The sequence below is a fragment of the Scyliorhinus canicula genome, chromosome 8, assembly GCF_902713615.1.
Source record: "Scyliorhinus canicula chromosome 8, sScyCan1.1, whole genome shotgun sequence".
NCBI lineage: Eukaryota > Metazoa > Chordata > Chondrichthyes > Carcharhiniformes > Scyliorhinidae > Scyliorhinus > Scyliorhinus canicula.
The window spans coordinates 88,899,302-88,913,279 of record NC_052153.1 but is presented as its reverse complement, the minus strand read 5'-3'; the positions used below and the strand labels follow the sequence as shown (position 1 = coordinate 88,913,279).

Here is a 13,978-nt window from a genome sequence, read left to right as displayed (position 1 = left end):
AAGAATGATAAATATGGCAAATTTCACGATCCTTGGATAACGTGAGATATTGTAGGCCTTGTCAAAAAGAAAAAGGAGGCATTTGTCAGGGCTAGAAGGCTGGGAACAGACGAAGCCTGTGTGGAATATAAGGAAAGTAGGAAGGAACGTAAGCAAGGAGTCAGGAGGGCTAAAAATCCCAAGGCTTTTTACATGTACATAAAAAGCAAGAGGGTAGCCAGGGAAAGGGTTGGCCCACTGAAGGACAGGGGAGGAAATCTATGTGTGGAGCCAGAGGAAATGGGCGAGGTACTAAATGAATACTTTGCATTAGTATTACCAAAGAGAAGGAATTGGTGGATGTTGAGTCTGGAGAAGGGTGTGTAGATAGCCTGGGTCACATTGAGATCCAGAAAGACGAGGTGTTGGGTGTCTTGAAAAATATTAAGGTGGATAAGTCCCCAGAATACTGAAGGTCAGAAGAGAGGCAATTGCTGAGGCCTTGACAGAAATCTTTGGATCCTCACTGTCTTCAGGTGATGTCCCGGAGGACTGGAGAATAGCCAACGTTGTTCCTTTGTTCAAGAAGGGTGGCAAGGATAATCCAGGGAACTACAGGCCGGTGAGCCTTACGTCAGTAGTAGGGAAATTACTGGAGAGAATTCTTCGAGACAGGATCTACTCCCATTTGGAAGCAAGTGGTCGTATTAGCGAGAGGCAGCATGGTTTTGTGAAGGGGAAGTTGTGTCTCACTAACATGATAGTGTAGTTCGAGGAGGTCACAAAGATGATTAATGCAGGTAGGGCAGTGGAAGTTGTCTATATGGACTTCGCTAAGGCCTTTGACAAGGTCCCTCATGGCAGTCTGGTACAAAAGGTGAAGTCATACGGGATCAGAGGTGAGCTGGCAAGATGGATACAGAACTGGCTAGGTCATAGAAGGCAGAGAGTAGCAATGGAAGGGTGCTTTTTTGATTGGAGGGCTGTCACTAGTGTAGTTCCGCAGGGATCAGTGCTGGTACCTTTGCTGTTCGTAGTATATATAAATGATTTGGAGAAAAATGTAACTGGTCTGATTAGTACGTTTGCGGACGACACAAAGGTTGGTGGAATTGCGGATAGCGATGAGGACTGTCAGAGGATACAGCAGGATTTAGATTATTTGGAGACTTGGGCAGAGAGATGGCAGATAGAGTTTAATCCGGACAAATGTGAGGTCATGCATTTTGGAAGGTCTAATACAGGTAGGGAATATACAGTGAATGTTGGAACCCTCAAGAGTATTGACAGTCAGAGAGATCTAGGTGTACAGGTCCACAGGTCACTGAAAGGGGCAACACAGGTGGAGAAAGTAGTCAAGAAGGCATATGGCATGCTTGCCTTCATTGGCCAAGGCATTGAGTATAAAAATTGGCAAGTCATGTTGCAGCTGTATAGAACCTTAGTTAGGCCACACTTGGAGTATAGTGTTCAATTCTGGTCGCCACACTACCTGAAGAATGTGGAGGCTTTAGAGAGGGCACAGAAGAGATTTACCAGGATGTTGCCTGGTATGGAGGGCATTAGCTATAAGGAGAGGTTGAATAAACTCGGTTTGTTCTCACTGGAACGACGGAGGTTGAGGGGTGACCTGATAGAGGTCTACAAAATTATGAGGGGCATAGACAGAATGGATGGTCAGAGATTTTTTTCCCAGGGTGGAGGGGTCAATTACTAGGGGTACAGGTTTAAGGTGCGAGGGGCAAGATTTAGAGGAGATGTACGAGGCAAGTTTTTTTACACAGAGGGTAGTGGGTGCCTGGAACTCGCTACCAGAGGGGGTGGTGGAAGCAGGACGATAGTGATGTTTAAGGGGCATCTTGATAAATACATGAATAGGATGGGAATAGAGGGATATGGACTCCGGAAGTGTAAAAGATTTTAATTTAGATGGGCAGCATGGTCGGTGCAGGTTTGGAGGGCGGAATTGCCTGTTCCTGTGCTGTACTTTTTTTTGTTCTTTGTCCCTGCATGTATTGGTCAGTGGCTATGTACACTAGTGCTGTTACATAGAAATATATATATTGGTACAACTATGTACAGTTATACATAGTTGTGCCTATGCGCATAACACCACATGGAGGACAGCAGAAAGACGGATTGACTTAGGCATAGTTGGATGATGAACGTGACAGAGTAGTTGCAGATGGGCTACAGTGGATGTGTGAGGAAGGCACGAGACAAACAGGAGAGGTATACCATGATAGCAGATCTCCTGGTAGGAGTCATTACAAGTAGGAGCAGGTGGATGCAAAGGCACTGACTTCAATTATACTGCTCCAACTGTGCTTCTTTCCTTGCTAAGATTGACTAACTGTACAAAATAGGAATTCAGCCTGGGATTTTCTGATCTATATTTCTCAGCAGTACATCTGACAGCGTCTTTGCCCTTTTGGATATGTCACAGGAGAGTCTTATATATGGTTCTTATACAATGACCTGGGATATTAATGTTTCTTGTTTGGTATTCCTTTGTAAACACAGGATTATTCTTAGTGGAATGTTCTTTCTAAGTGTTTTGCGTTGTTAACAGGTATAATGAAGTCAATGGGATGTCTTATTTAGTACGATTTTTATGATATTTAGAACTATTTTGAAGTATTTATTTGGATAAACAATTGGTGGACAGATAGGTACAAAACAAACACTTTTTCCAAGTATCAATCTAATCTGAGACATGAATAATCTATAATTAGAAAACTAATAGGTTGAGGGTTGCCAAAGTAACTGAGATTGCTTTACAATAGCCAGAATTGAAGGCTGATTACATTATTGCACATTCAAGAAATAGATTACTTCTGATAGCTCTAATATTACTGTTTTATTATTGTGCTGTTCAACTAAGTTTATTTATTAGTACAGGAAGAAAAATGTTTATGTTGACGAATTTTCTGATAGAACATGGTCTTGGCTATGCGGTGTTGATGAACAAGTCAATGTTCTTGTTCTGCTATCATCTTTGAAAGATTATTCATCAATTAGTGAGCAATAATAAAAGTGAATTCTAAGCACACGTTTTCAGCAATCCTGTTCAAAGGTTGAATAAAAGGTTACAATATGGCAATATTTGATTTGTTTGCTTCCGTTTTGGTTTGGAGCACAGAAGGTTAGCATGCAGTGTTTATTTTATTGATTCATTCATGGGATATGGCATTGCTGGCTCACTCAGCATTTATTGCCCATCCCTAGGTGCCCTTAGGAAGGTGATGTGGAACCACCTTCTTCAACCACTACAGACCATTTGGTATAGATATACACACAGTGGTTTTAGGAATAGAGGCAAAGGAATGGCGATAAAGTTCAAATTCAACATGGTGTGTGATTTGGAGAGGAACTTGCAGGTAGTGGTGTTCCTATGCCTCTGTTGCATTTGTCCTTCCACGTGGTACAGGGTTTGGAAGGTGCTGTCTAAGGACTCTTGGTGATTTACTGCAGTGCATCTTGGAGATAGTAAACACTGATGTCACTGCACATTGGAGGTGGAGGGAGTAAATGTTGAAGGTGGTGGAATGTGTGTCAATCAAATTAGTTGCTTGGTCCTGGATGGTGTGTATCTTCTTGGGGGTTGTTGGGAGCTGAGCACATCAAGGCACATGGAGAGTATTCTATCACACTCCTGATCTGTGCCTTGTAGATGGTGAACAAGGTAGGGAGTCAGGAGGTGAGGTACTCACCATAGAATTTGCAGCGTCTTATTTATTCCTGTAGCCACAATATTTAGATGGCTCATCCAGTTAAGTTTCTGGTGAATGGTAACCCTCAGGATATTGATAGTAGGGGAATTTAGTTATGGTACTGTCATTCAATGTCATGGGGAGATGGTTAAATTCCCACTTGTTGGAGATGGCCATTGGCTGGCACTTGTGTTGTGCAAATGGTAATTGCCACTTATCAGCCCAAGCCTCAACATTGTCCCGGTCTTGTTGCATTTGGACAAGGACTTCTTCATTATCTGAGGCGCCGCAAATGGTGCTGAACATTGTGCAATCATCAGCAGATATCCCCATTTCTGATCCTCGCATGGAAAATAGATAATTGTTGAAGCAGCTGAAGATGGTTGGGCCACAACACTACCCTAAAGAACTCCTGGTCCTGAGATGATTAACCTCCAGCAACCACAACAATTATCTTTTGAGATAGGTATGACTCTAACCAGTGGAGAACTTTTCTGCTAATCCACATTGACTCCAGTTTTGCTCGGGCCTTTTGCTGCCATACTCCATCAAATGCTGCCTTAATGTCAACAACAGCCACTCTCATCTTGGGTCCTGGCAGAATCCAAGCTGAGAGTCAATGAGTAGGTTAGTGCTGCTTTTTAGCAGTCGATGAAATCTTCTATTAATTAGCTGGTGGTCTAAAGTAGATGGGCTGATAATTGGTCAGGATAGACTTGTCCTGCTTTTTGTGGACTGGACATACCTGGACAATTTTCCATATTGCCAAATAGATGCCAGTATTTTAGCATTTCTACAACAGCTTAGCTAAGGGCGTGGCTAGTTCTGAAACACAAGTTTTCAGTACTATTGCCGAATGTTGTCAGGGCCTATAGCCTTTGCCTTTACTCAGGGACTTCAGCTGTTTTTTGATATCACATGGAATGAATTGAATTGGCTGAAAATTGACATCTGTGGGACTTCCTGTGATGGGAATGTGCTGCACATCAGGTGGTCCTCCTCCACAACACAACAAAATGGGCACTTCCGGCTGAATTTAACCCACAAAATTGGACTCAGACGTCCCAGCACCCTCAATAATAGCACGGACGTCAGAAATACCAGGAAGCAGCAGCTCTTGAGGCCACATGGACACTAGGAATTGGGGCAAAAGACAGGAGCAACAAGCAAGCGGGCCAGCAGACCCACGAGACAAGTAGTCCCCATCCACCCTCGAGCGGGGGAGACTGGCAGCTCGGAAAGCGAGCTTCCCCCCCACCAGGCGATGAGTGGAAGATGTTTCTAACCAGGAATTAAAAGTGATGAAGGGTAACATCAAGGGCTCACAGATTAATCCGACCAAAGCCCAGGGCTGGGGAGCAGCCGAGAGTGATAATTGCCAAGCTGCGTAAATACCAGAACTGGAAAGGATCCTTCGCTGCACTCGAAGATGAAGGCATGCAACTGGGAGGGACATAAAATCAGAGTGTATGAAGAGATTGGGGCAAACCTGGCAAAGTGCAGGGGCAAACGTAACCAAGCAAAGTCAGGGTGGCACGTTGGTGCAGCGGTTAGCACTGCTGCCTCATGGTGCCGAGGAACCGGGTTTGATCCTGGCCCCAGGTCATTGTCCATGTGGAGATTTCACATTCTCCCCATGTCTGTGTGGGTCTCACCCCACAATCTAAAGATGCGCCTGGTAGGTGAATTGGCCGTGCTAAATTGACCCATAATTGGAAAAAAATAATTGGGTACTTTAAAACCATGCAAAGTCCACCTGTATAAAAACAACTTCAGATTCAGGATGGTATTCCAGACTCTGGGTAACATACCAGTGCAAAGAACATTATTTTATTGCCCCTGCCGAGGTGGATGAGTTTGTCAGTAAGAACGATTTGGCCAGGCAGCGAGAGAGGCAGTGGGGAAAAATACACAGAGGGGAGGAAACAAATGGGCAATTTTGCGTGGGACTGCATCGCCTCACTGTGATCAAGGGAGCCAGCTCAAAGGAAGGGGGGGTTGAGGGCAGCAGAGCACAGGAGAGGGTGAGGAGGAAATAGTAGGGACACCAGCAGAGTGAGTGTAGGAGGGGGTCTGAGGGGGTGGGGAGGACACAGCATTGGGGGGAGGCAGAGGGGGGAGACAGAAGAGGGGGGGATACGGTGGGGGTGTAAGGGATTCAGCAAGGAGTAGGGGGGGAAACAAAACCACAGGGGGAACAAAACGACAAGTGGGGAAGGGCTCTAGACTGGCTTCAGCAGGCCACTCTTGGAAATGTGGAACAAGATCGCACCACAGGCAGCGACTTTGGAGGGTCCTTAAAGGGAAACCCTGGATTGCAGGGGCTCACCCACATAGCATACATACAGTGGTGGCCATGTTGGGTGGCCACTGGACAAAGGGAAACCCCAGAGTGCAGGGGGCCGAACTCATGGTGAGTGTGGCGACCACAGCCATTTTGGATGGCCTCCTAACAAAAGGAAACCCCGGATTGCAGGGGCACATCCACTAGGTAAGTCTGGTTGATCCCTCAGGAAGGGGTGGGGGGGAGAAAAACTATCAGGATAGTTATCTGGAACGTCAAGGGACTTAACGGCTGGTGAAAAGATTCAGAGTCTTCGCCCACCTGAAAGGTATGAAAGCCAACATAGTCTTCCTTCAAGCGACACACCTAAGGAACTGACTGCGGGTAAGGAAGGGCTGGGTGGGACAGACCTACTATTCCTGCTACGGGACGAGATCTGGAGAGGTAGCCATACTGATAAGAGGATGATATTTACGGCGACGGTGGTGGTTACAGATCGGGGGGGGGGGGCAGTGCATCATGGTCAGCAGTGTCCTGGATGGGGCACCGGCAGTCCTGGTGAATGTGTATGCTCCCAACTGGGATGGCACGGAATTTGTAAAGAAGACCATGGCAGAAATCCCCACCATAGAAACACATTGACTGATATTGGGGGATTACTTGAACTATGTATGGGATCCACGGACAGACACGTTGAACCCCAGAACGGGGAAAACGACATGCATGGCTAGGGAATTGGGAATGTTTATGGAACAGATGGGGGCAGTGGACACATGGTGGTTAATGCACCCAGGTGAGAAGGAATTCTCAATTTTCTTGCCAGTACTCGGGTCTATACCCACATTGATTCTTTGTAGAGGGGAAATCGCTGCTTCCAGAGATAGTCAGCGATTGTAATCTACGACCATGTTCCGCATCTGATGGATGTGAGGTTGGAGATGAGCCAGTCCAACATCCCACAAGGAGGGTGGACACGACCTACTTGGCCATCAAGGTCTTCTTCCAGAATATATACAGGCCATAGATGGTTATGCTACTAACAACCAGAATGGGGAAGTTTCACCTTCCACATTCTGGGAGGCACTAAAGGCTGTGGATAGGGGAGGAATTATTGCAGAGATAGGGAAGAGAGTGCCGCTAGGCAACAACTGATCGACTCCATTCTGGAGGTCGACAGGTGGTACTCCAAGAACCCGACCATAGAGCTTCTGACGGAGAGGAAAAAGCTACAAGTGGACTTTAACCTGCTATCCAACAGGAAAGCAGTGCACCAACTCCGCCAGACATGGAGGGCCTTTTCTGAGCATGGAGACAAGGTTTGCCGCCTGCTGGCACACCAGCTGAGAAATCAGCCAGTTTCGAGGGAAATAGCCCAGGTAAAGGATAACAGAGGCAGACTGATAGCTGAACCAAAAAAGGTTAACAAAGCATTCGAGGCCTTCTACCAGGGACTGTACACCTCCGAACCCCTGACGGGGACTCGGGGATGAAATAGTTCCTCGATGGACTGGACGTGCCAGTCATGGGGGATGACAGATGAAGGGAACACTAGGACTAGGAGAGGGCATGGAGAGCATCAACTCCATGCAGGTGGGAAAGGTGCCGGGTTCCTGGTGGACTTCTACAGAAAATATGCGATGGCGCTAGCCCCGCACCTGCGGGAGATGTTTGCAGACTTGCTGGCGAGGGGCAGCTTGCCTCCAATGCTAACACAGGCCACCATATCGCTGATACCCAAAGAGGATACAGATTCTACAGAGTGCGGATCATTCAGACCCATTTCGCTGCTCATTGTGGATGCGGAAATACTCGCAAAAGTCCTGGCTAAGGAGATGGAGAACTGCGTACTAGAGAATACCAGACAGGCTTTGTTAAGGGAAGACAGCTACCTGTGAATATCAGACCTCTGCTGAACGTGAGGTGATTGTTTCCTTGGATGCAGAAAAGGTTTTCAACAGAGTTGAGTGGAACTACCTCATTGAGGTACTAGAGCAGTTTGGGCTCAGATCAAGGTTCACCTTATGGGTAAATCTCCTGTACAATACCTCCAAGGCGAGAGTACAGACCAATGCCACCAGTTCTCAATACTTCCAGCTTCACAGAGGCACAAGACAGGGATGCCCGCTGTCCCCGCTCTTGTTTGTTCTGGCAATCAAGCTGCTGGTGATCGCCCTGAGAGCGGCGAAATGCTGGAAGGAATCGGAAGAGGAGGCAAAGAGCACAGAATCTCGCTCTGTGTAGATGACCTGCTCCTCCACATCTCGGACCCACAAAGTGGAATGAAAGGAATCATGAAGCTCCTGGAAGAGTTTGGGGCCTTCTCGAGCTACAAACTCAACCTGAGCAAAAGCAAAGTATTCCCGTTGAACCCGAGAAAGGGAGGGGCAGAGCTGGAGGGACTACCATTTAAACTAGCCCAAAACAAATTCCGCTACCTGGGGATCCAGATTGCCCACGACTGGACATGGATTTACAAGTGGAACCTGATCAATCTGGCGGAGGAAATAAAAACGAACCTACTGAGATGGGATGTACTCCTACTTTCACTGGCGGGCAGGGTGCAGATGATCAATTCCGATAAGTCTGATGAATGTGCTGCCCAGGTTCCTCTTCCTGTTCAGATCCATACCAATCTACGTCCCCAAAGCCTTTTTGTATTCAATAGACCTCTGGGCAGTCAGTTACAGCAGAAAGAGTGAGTGGATGGTGAAGGACCCAGACACGGAATGGGTGAGGATGGAAGAGTCCTCCTGTACAGGAACAACCCTCCGAACCCTCACCTTGCCAGTGCTCCCACCCCTGCCAGCAAAACAGTCAATAAGCTCAGTGTGTAGTTACCCTGAGAACTTGGAACCAGATGAGCCAGCACTTCCGTCTGATCGAAATGTCCATCATGGCCCCCAACTGCGCCAATGACAGGTTTGCACCAGTCATGCTTGACGCCACCTTTACAAGGCGGAGACAGGATGGGGGGGGACCCTGATGGTTCGGGACTTTTACATGGAAGACAGATTAGTGACCTTAGAGGAGCTGACGGAGAGACTGGAACTACCAAACGGGCACAAGCTCTGACAATTTTCTGCGCAAGGAGACAATAGCATACTGATGAATCCCGAGAAGCACAATGCTTGAGGAGTTACTGGACGTGGACTAATGGGAAGGGAAACTGCAGCCAAATCTTAGAAAGAATGCACTCCCCAGTGGAATCGCGGGGGGGGGGGGGGGGGGGGGGGGGGGGGAATGGGAAGAAGGGCTGGGGACAGAAATAGGGTGGGGACTCTGGAGCGAAGCACTATGCAGGGCCAACTCCACCTCCTCATGTGCAAGGCTAAGCATCACACAGCTGAAGGTAGTGCACAGAGCACATCTGACTAAAACCTGAATGAACAGGTTATTCCCAGAGGTGGAGGACAAGTGTCAACCGTTCCGGGGAGGCCCAGCCAACCACACCCACATGTTCTGGGCCTCCCCCAGACATGTGGGGTTCTGGACAACCTTATTCAATGCAATATCGAAGGTAGTGGGGATGAGGTTGGAGTCGTGCCTAAGAGTGGCAGTCTTTGGGTATCGGTCCAGCCAGAATTATTCATGAGGAAGAGGACCGACACCCTAGCCTTTGCTTCCCTAATTGCCCACCGGAGAATCCTGCTCGGCTATAGATCAGCAGCACTACCCAAAGCTGCAGATTTGCTGTCAGACCTATTGGAATTTCTCCATCTGGAGAAGATCAATTTCACCATCTGAGGGTTAGAGGATAGCTTCCACAAAGTGTGGAGGCCATTCACCAACTTGTTACAGGACCTGTTTGAAGCCAATAGAGCAGGTGGGGAGAAGGGGGGGGGGGGGGGGGGAGAGACGCATAGGAGCCAACGGAATCACAGGGGACAGACAGGGAAGGGGGAATGGTGCCAGAGAAAAAGTGGGGCAGGCTGGTAAATGACCGATAGAGGCCAGGGGGCCGAGAACAAGGCCAAGGAGATGCCGAAAACAGGATAGGGAGATGGGACAAGAAAGGAGGGGAGGCCAAATGGCAAAAAAAGGGCGGGGGAGGGGAAGAGGGGAGGTCACCGCTCACGTGTAAATAGCAGATAACTGCTCATTGTACAGTGAGGGACCCAGGAAAGCACCGTGAAACAACGGGGCGGGCAAAGGTAATGCAGGGAGCGAAGAGGGGATCAGCACAGAGGAAAATGACTTGTACATTGTATCTGATGCATTATCTTTACTGAATGTATAGTGTACAAAGTGTAAAAACTTCAAGAGAAACATTAAAAAAAAAGAAAATTGGCACCTGTGATGCTGGCAACTACAGGAGGAGACCAAAGCGGATCATCCAGCACTTCTGACTGCAGTTGGTTACAATTGCCTCAGCCTTTTCTTTTGCACTGATGAGCTCTGTCATCATTGAAGATGGGGATATTCATGGAGCCTCTTCCAGTTTGTGTAATTATCCATCGCACTTTGCCACTGGATATGGCAGGATTGCAGGGCTTGGATCTGGTCGGTTGATTGAGGATCCCTTAACTATTACATGCTGCTTACATTTTTTGGCACGCAAGTGGACCTGTGTGGCAGCTGCAAAAGGTTGACATCTCCGCCCGGAATTCTCTGGTCGTCGAGATTCACTTCTCCCAATCGGATAATCCCGCCCTCCTTTTTCGGTGTCCTTGATCTGATCTGCCCTCTTCATTGCGTCAGCGCTCAGGGTTAAAATTTAAGAAGTTTAAAACCAGCAGAGATAATAAATGTACACCCCAGCTCTCCTGGCCACTTTCAAATTCAAATGCTGGAGGAGAAAGAATAACATTCTAATTCTATTGAACAATATGCGGAAGTTGGTTAATTATTGTATCTTGTGCCAAATGCTGTATTTTGACGACCTCGGGAAGTATAAGGGGGCGGGGGCGGGGTGCGGGTGTCTACGCCCCGAGAAATATTACTGCTCAGAGTGATCTGCTCCGTGAGTGGAGAGAGTCACTCAGACTGATGTTGCCATTACATGTTGAGTGGGTTAAAAGATGATCTGGCTGGTTGATTCTCTGAGACGTTGTGATATAGTGGATTAAATGTACCGGTTCTGTATGTGTTGGTGGTTGGGATGTCACACCACCAATATCATATAATGATTCAACATGCCAGAAGCAAGACATTAAAGAGGTAGTTGTTCCAGGAGATGGCAGCACAAAATGGACCGAAAACCAATGGGCCCATTTCCCCTCATGGCTGACTTTCTGTTTCATTTACTTCAGGAGTAACAAACTGGCTGCCTATTCACCACAAAACCATGCTGTGCTTCTGACATTGACTAATTTCACCGCCACAATCTTTCGCAGTTATCACAACTTGAAGAAGTTTAAAATGTATTTACTCGCAATCTTGCTATTCAGAATTAGAGAGTGCTGGAAACTAGCTCATACCATAAAATCAAGGAGAACTGTACCGTTGTCATGCTTGGTAGCATAATTGAACCATATTTTACAAACTGGATTATTATTGTTTATACAGTGGCAGTGTGAGGATATTCAATTGGGTAGAAAGACGCCTGGGCCCGATTGCTAACCATGTTCAGGCAGCATGCACCACAAAAAGGGACCTCCTGGCTCGATGTAATTTAAACGACCTTCTGGTCGTGGTCGGGTCCTCTGCCTCAGCTATGCCCGAAAAACCTGTACCGACCATTAGCGATATCTCAGGGCAATCCAGTGTGTCGGAGGTGAATTAAATCAGGCATCTGAACACTCGCACGCAAGGATTTTTACGTCTGTTTAGGCAATTGTACCAGACGGGGTATTCTCCCGCCCAGTCCTGAAAATAATGTTAATTTTTGACCAATTTTCCGTCAGTAAAACGGGTATCAACGACTAATTTCTAACGAACTGGTATATTTGTGTTTAGATTTAAGAGATATTCATTGCAAAAAAGGCCCCAATACATAATTCTGAACACATTATGCATAATGCCTGGAGCTATTTTAAAGCTATAATTTTAATTAGGGTTTCAGATGATGGTGATAAATCTCTCCAGTCTTGCCAGTTTTATGGTGAAGAATTACAAGTTTAGATGAGATAGATATAAGCTGTTGTTGAGATATGCACCTTTTGACAATTATAAAATTAGGCAAGGGTAGGGAAGGCATTGGGATTTCACTTACGATTGATGTTATCATCATGAAAATATATTATAAACCTTAATATCCTCAAACATTAATGCTTGGTAGTTGCATAGTGAAACGTAGGGACAAACAGAATCTTTTATAAACAAATTTATAGTCCATATAACAAATATATAGACATTTATATTTATTTTCATACATAAGAATATAGCTTACTTAAAACCAAACTACTCCAGCCACTGAAAATCTTCAATATGATATGCTCATTCTGCTTTAGTCAGTTATAAGTATCTACTGCTATTGCCAACTCTTGGTGTATCTTCGATGCCATTCATTCAGAAGAGACCTGAAACCATGTATGTCATGTTTCTTGTATAGAACATGGGCAAGATAAGTTTTTGTGGGCAACAGGGAACATTTATTTCATCTCTGATGTTGGCAGAAAGTCAAGAAAACGTGTAAATCAAATAAGTGAAAATTGACACCAACACAATAGCACTTTGTTTTAAACTCAGCTTCCTCCTAGAAACATTCAATCAAAAGACGGGCTGATAAGAATGTAAACAGAAACCGGCCAGAACAAAAGAAGCAATATCTTACAACATAATACAGGAGCACTTTGTTGTCAAGGGAAGACAATCATGTTTTGGAATCTTCTGCCGAAAGGAAAACAGAAAGCATTAGAATATAAATTGTGCAAATGACAAGAGCACCAATAAAATATGATATCTGACCGACCCCACACCCCGGTTCACCATTTTCCCATCAAAATTACTTTTTTGAACGGACCACAGAGTCCTAATTGCAGGAAGTCTTAAATATCTGTTAAAGAATATCGTTGACAATATCTTTTCGTCCTTTCTAGTTAAAACTTAGACCCGAGGCAACGATTTGGTCAGCATTGTGTTATATATGGGTCAAACATTCCTTATTTGTTATTATTAAGCGTGTTTTAACTTCTCGGCAGCAGTGGTGGATCGAATCGATAGAAATAACGGCTTGGTTTCCGCCTCCCATGTAACATTTGCATTAACAGTCGCACAGCAGTTCTAGACAGAAAGTAGTTAACGAAATATCTCTGAAATTATCTGTTTAAAGCCAAGCATTTCCTTTCCAGATTCGCTCCGAGTAAAAAAATGAATCAATAAAGAAGGCACTGCTGTAGTAAGGAAGGAGTGGAAGTGTTAATGTGATTAAATATAATATACGATGTGCTTGTTTTAATTTGGGTTTTGTTACCTAAAGTTAAAACATGTTAAACACTCGAAGGTGCAACCAAAGTGTCTCCCTCTCCCCTCCCTTGCTCACCTTTATGGAGCTCTGTGGGTCCCCAACCCTCTCTGTAATGACAGATTGCTTGAGTATTTTGCAAAGAGACATTCGACCCTAATTAGCCAACATTGCAGACAGCGTTCGCATGGAACAGAGCATGGGAGGAAAATATTCTCATTTCACCAAACGCCGGCAGAGCCCCACGTTACTTTGATTGACAGATGAACAAATGTTTCCTCTCTTTTTTTCCCAACTTTTCGCTTGTGCTGGAGGGGAAAAAAAACCGACAGACCCAGCGAACGACAGTGCGCTTTGCGCCGCGAGGCGTCAGCTTGGCACTTTCTGGCCACGCCAATTGGTCTCTTCGCCCGCACCGCGTCAGCGCCCCACGTGGGATCACCAGTCGGGGCTGCTCGCTATTGGTCGGCCTGGCAGAATGGGCCGCGACTCAGGCCGAGCTCCGCCTTTCCCGCGCGGCGATTGGTGAACGACTCCAGAGTGACGTCCGAACTGGAGAGCCGGCGAACGAGGGGAGCAGCTCGCCATTGGTCGGCCGGCCGTGCCAATCAACGGCGGCGGTCGGCCGGCTTTGTGTCGCGCAGCATTATGGGCGTTGTA

At 46.3% G+C, this 13,978-nt stretch overlaps 1 long non-coding RNA gene across 1 annotated transcript; it reads right to left on the bottom strand.

The window, feature by feature from the left end:
* Positions 1-12,238: 12,238 nt before the first annotated feature.
* On the bottom strand, positions 12,239-13,849 carry LOC119969994. The gene is made up of 2 exons (XR_005461504.1): positions 13,397-13,849; positions 12,239-12,744 (listed from the first exon to the last, which is right to left on the bottom strand). It is a non-coding gene; the product is annotated as an uncharacterized LOC119969994 (long non-coding RNA).
* Between the last annotated feature and the right edge of the window lie 129 nt (positions 13,850-13,978).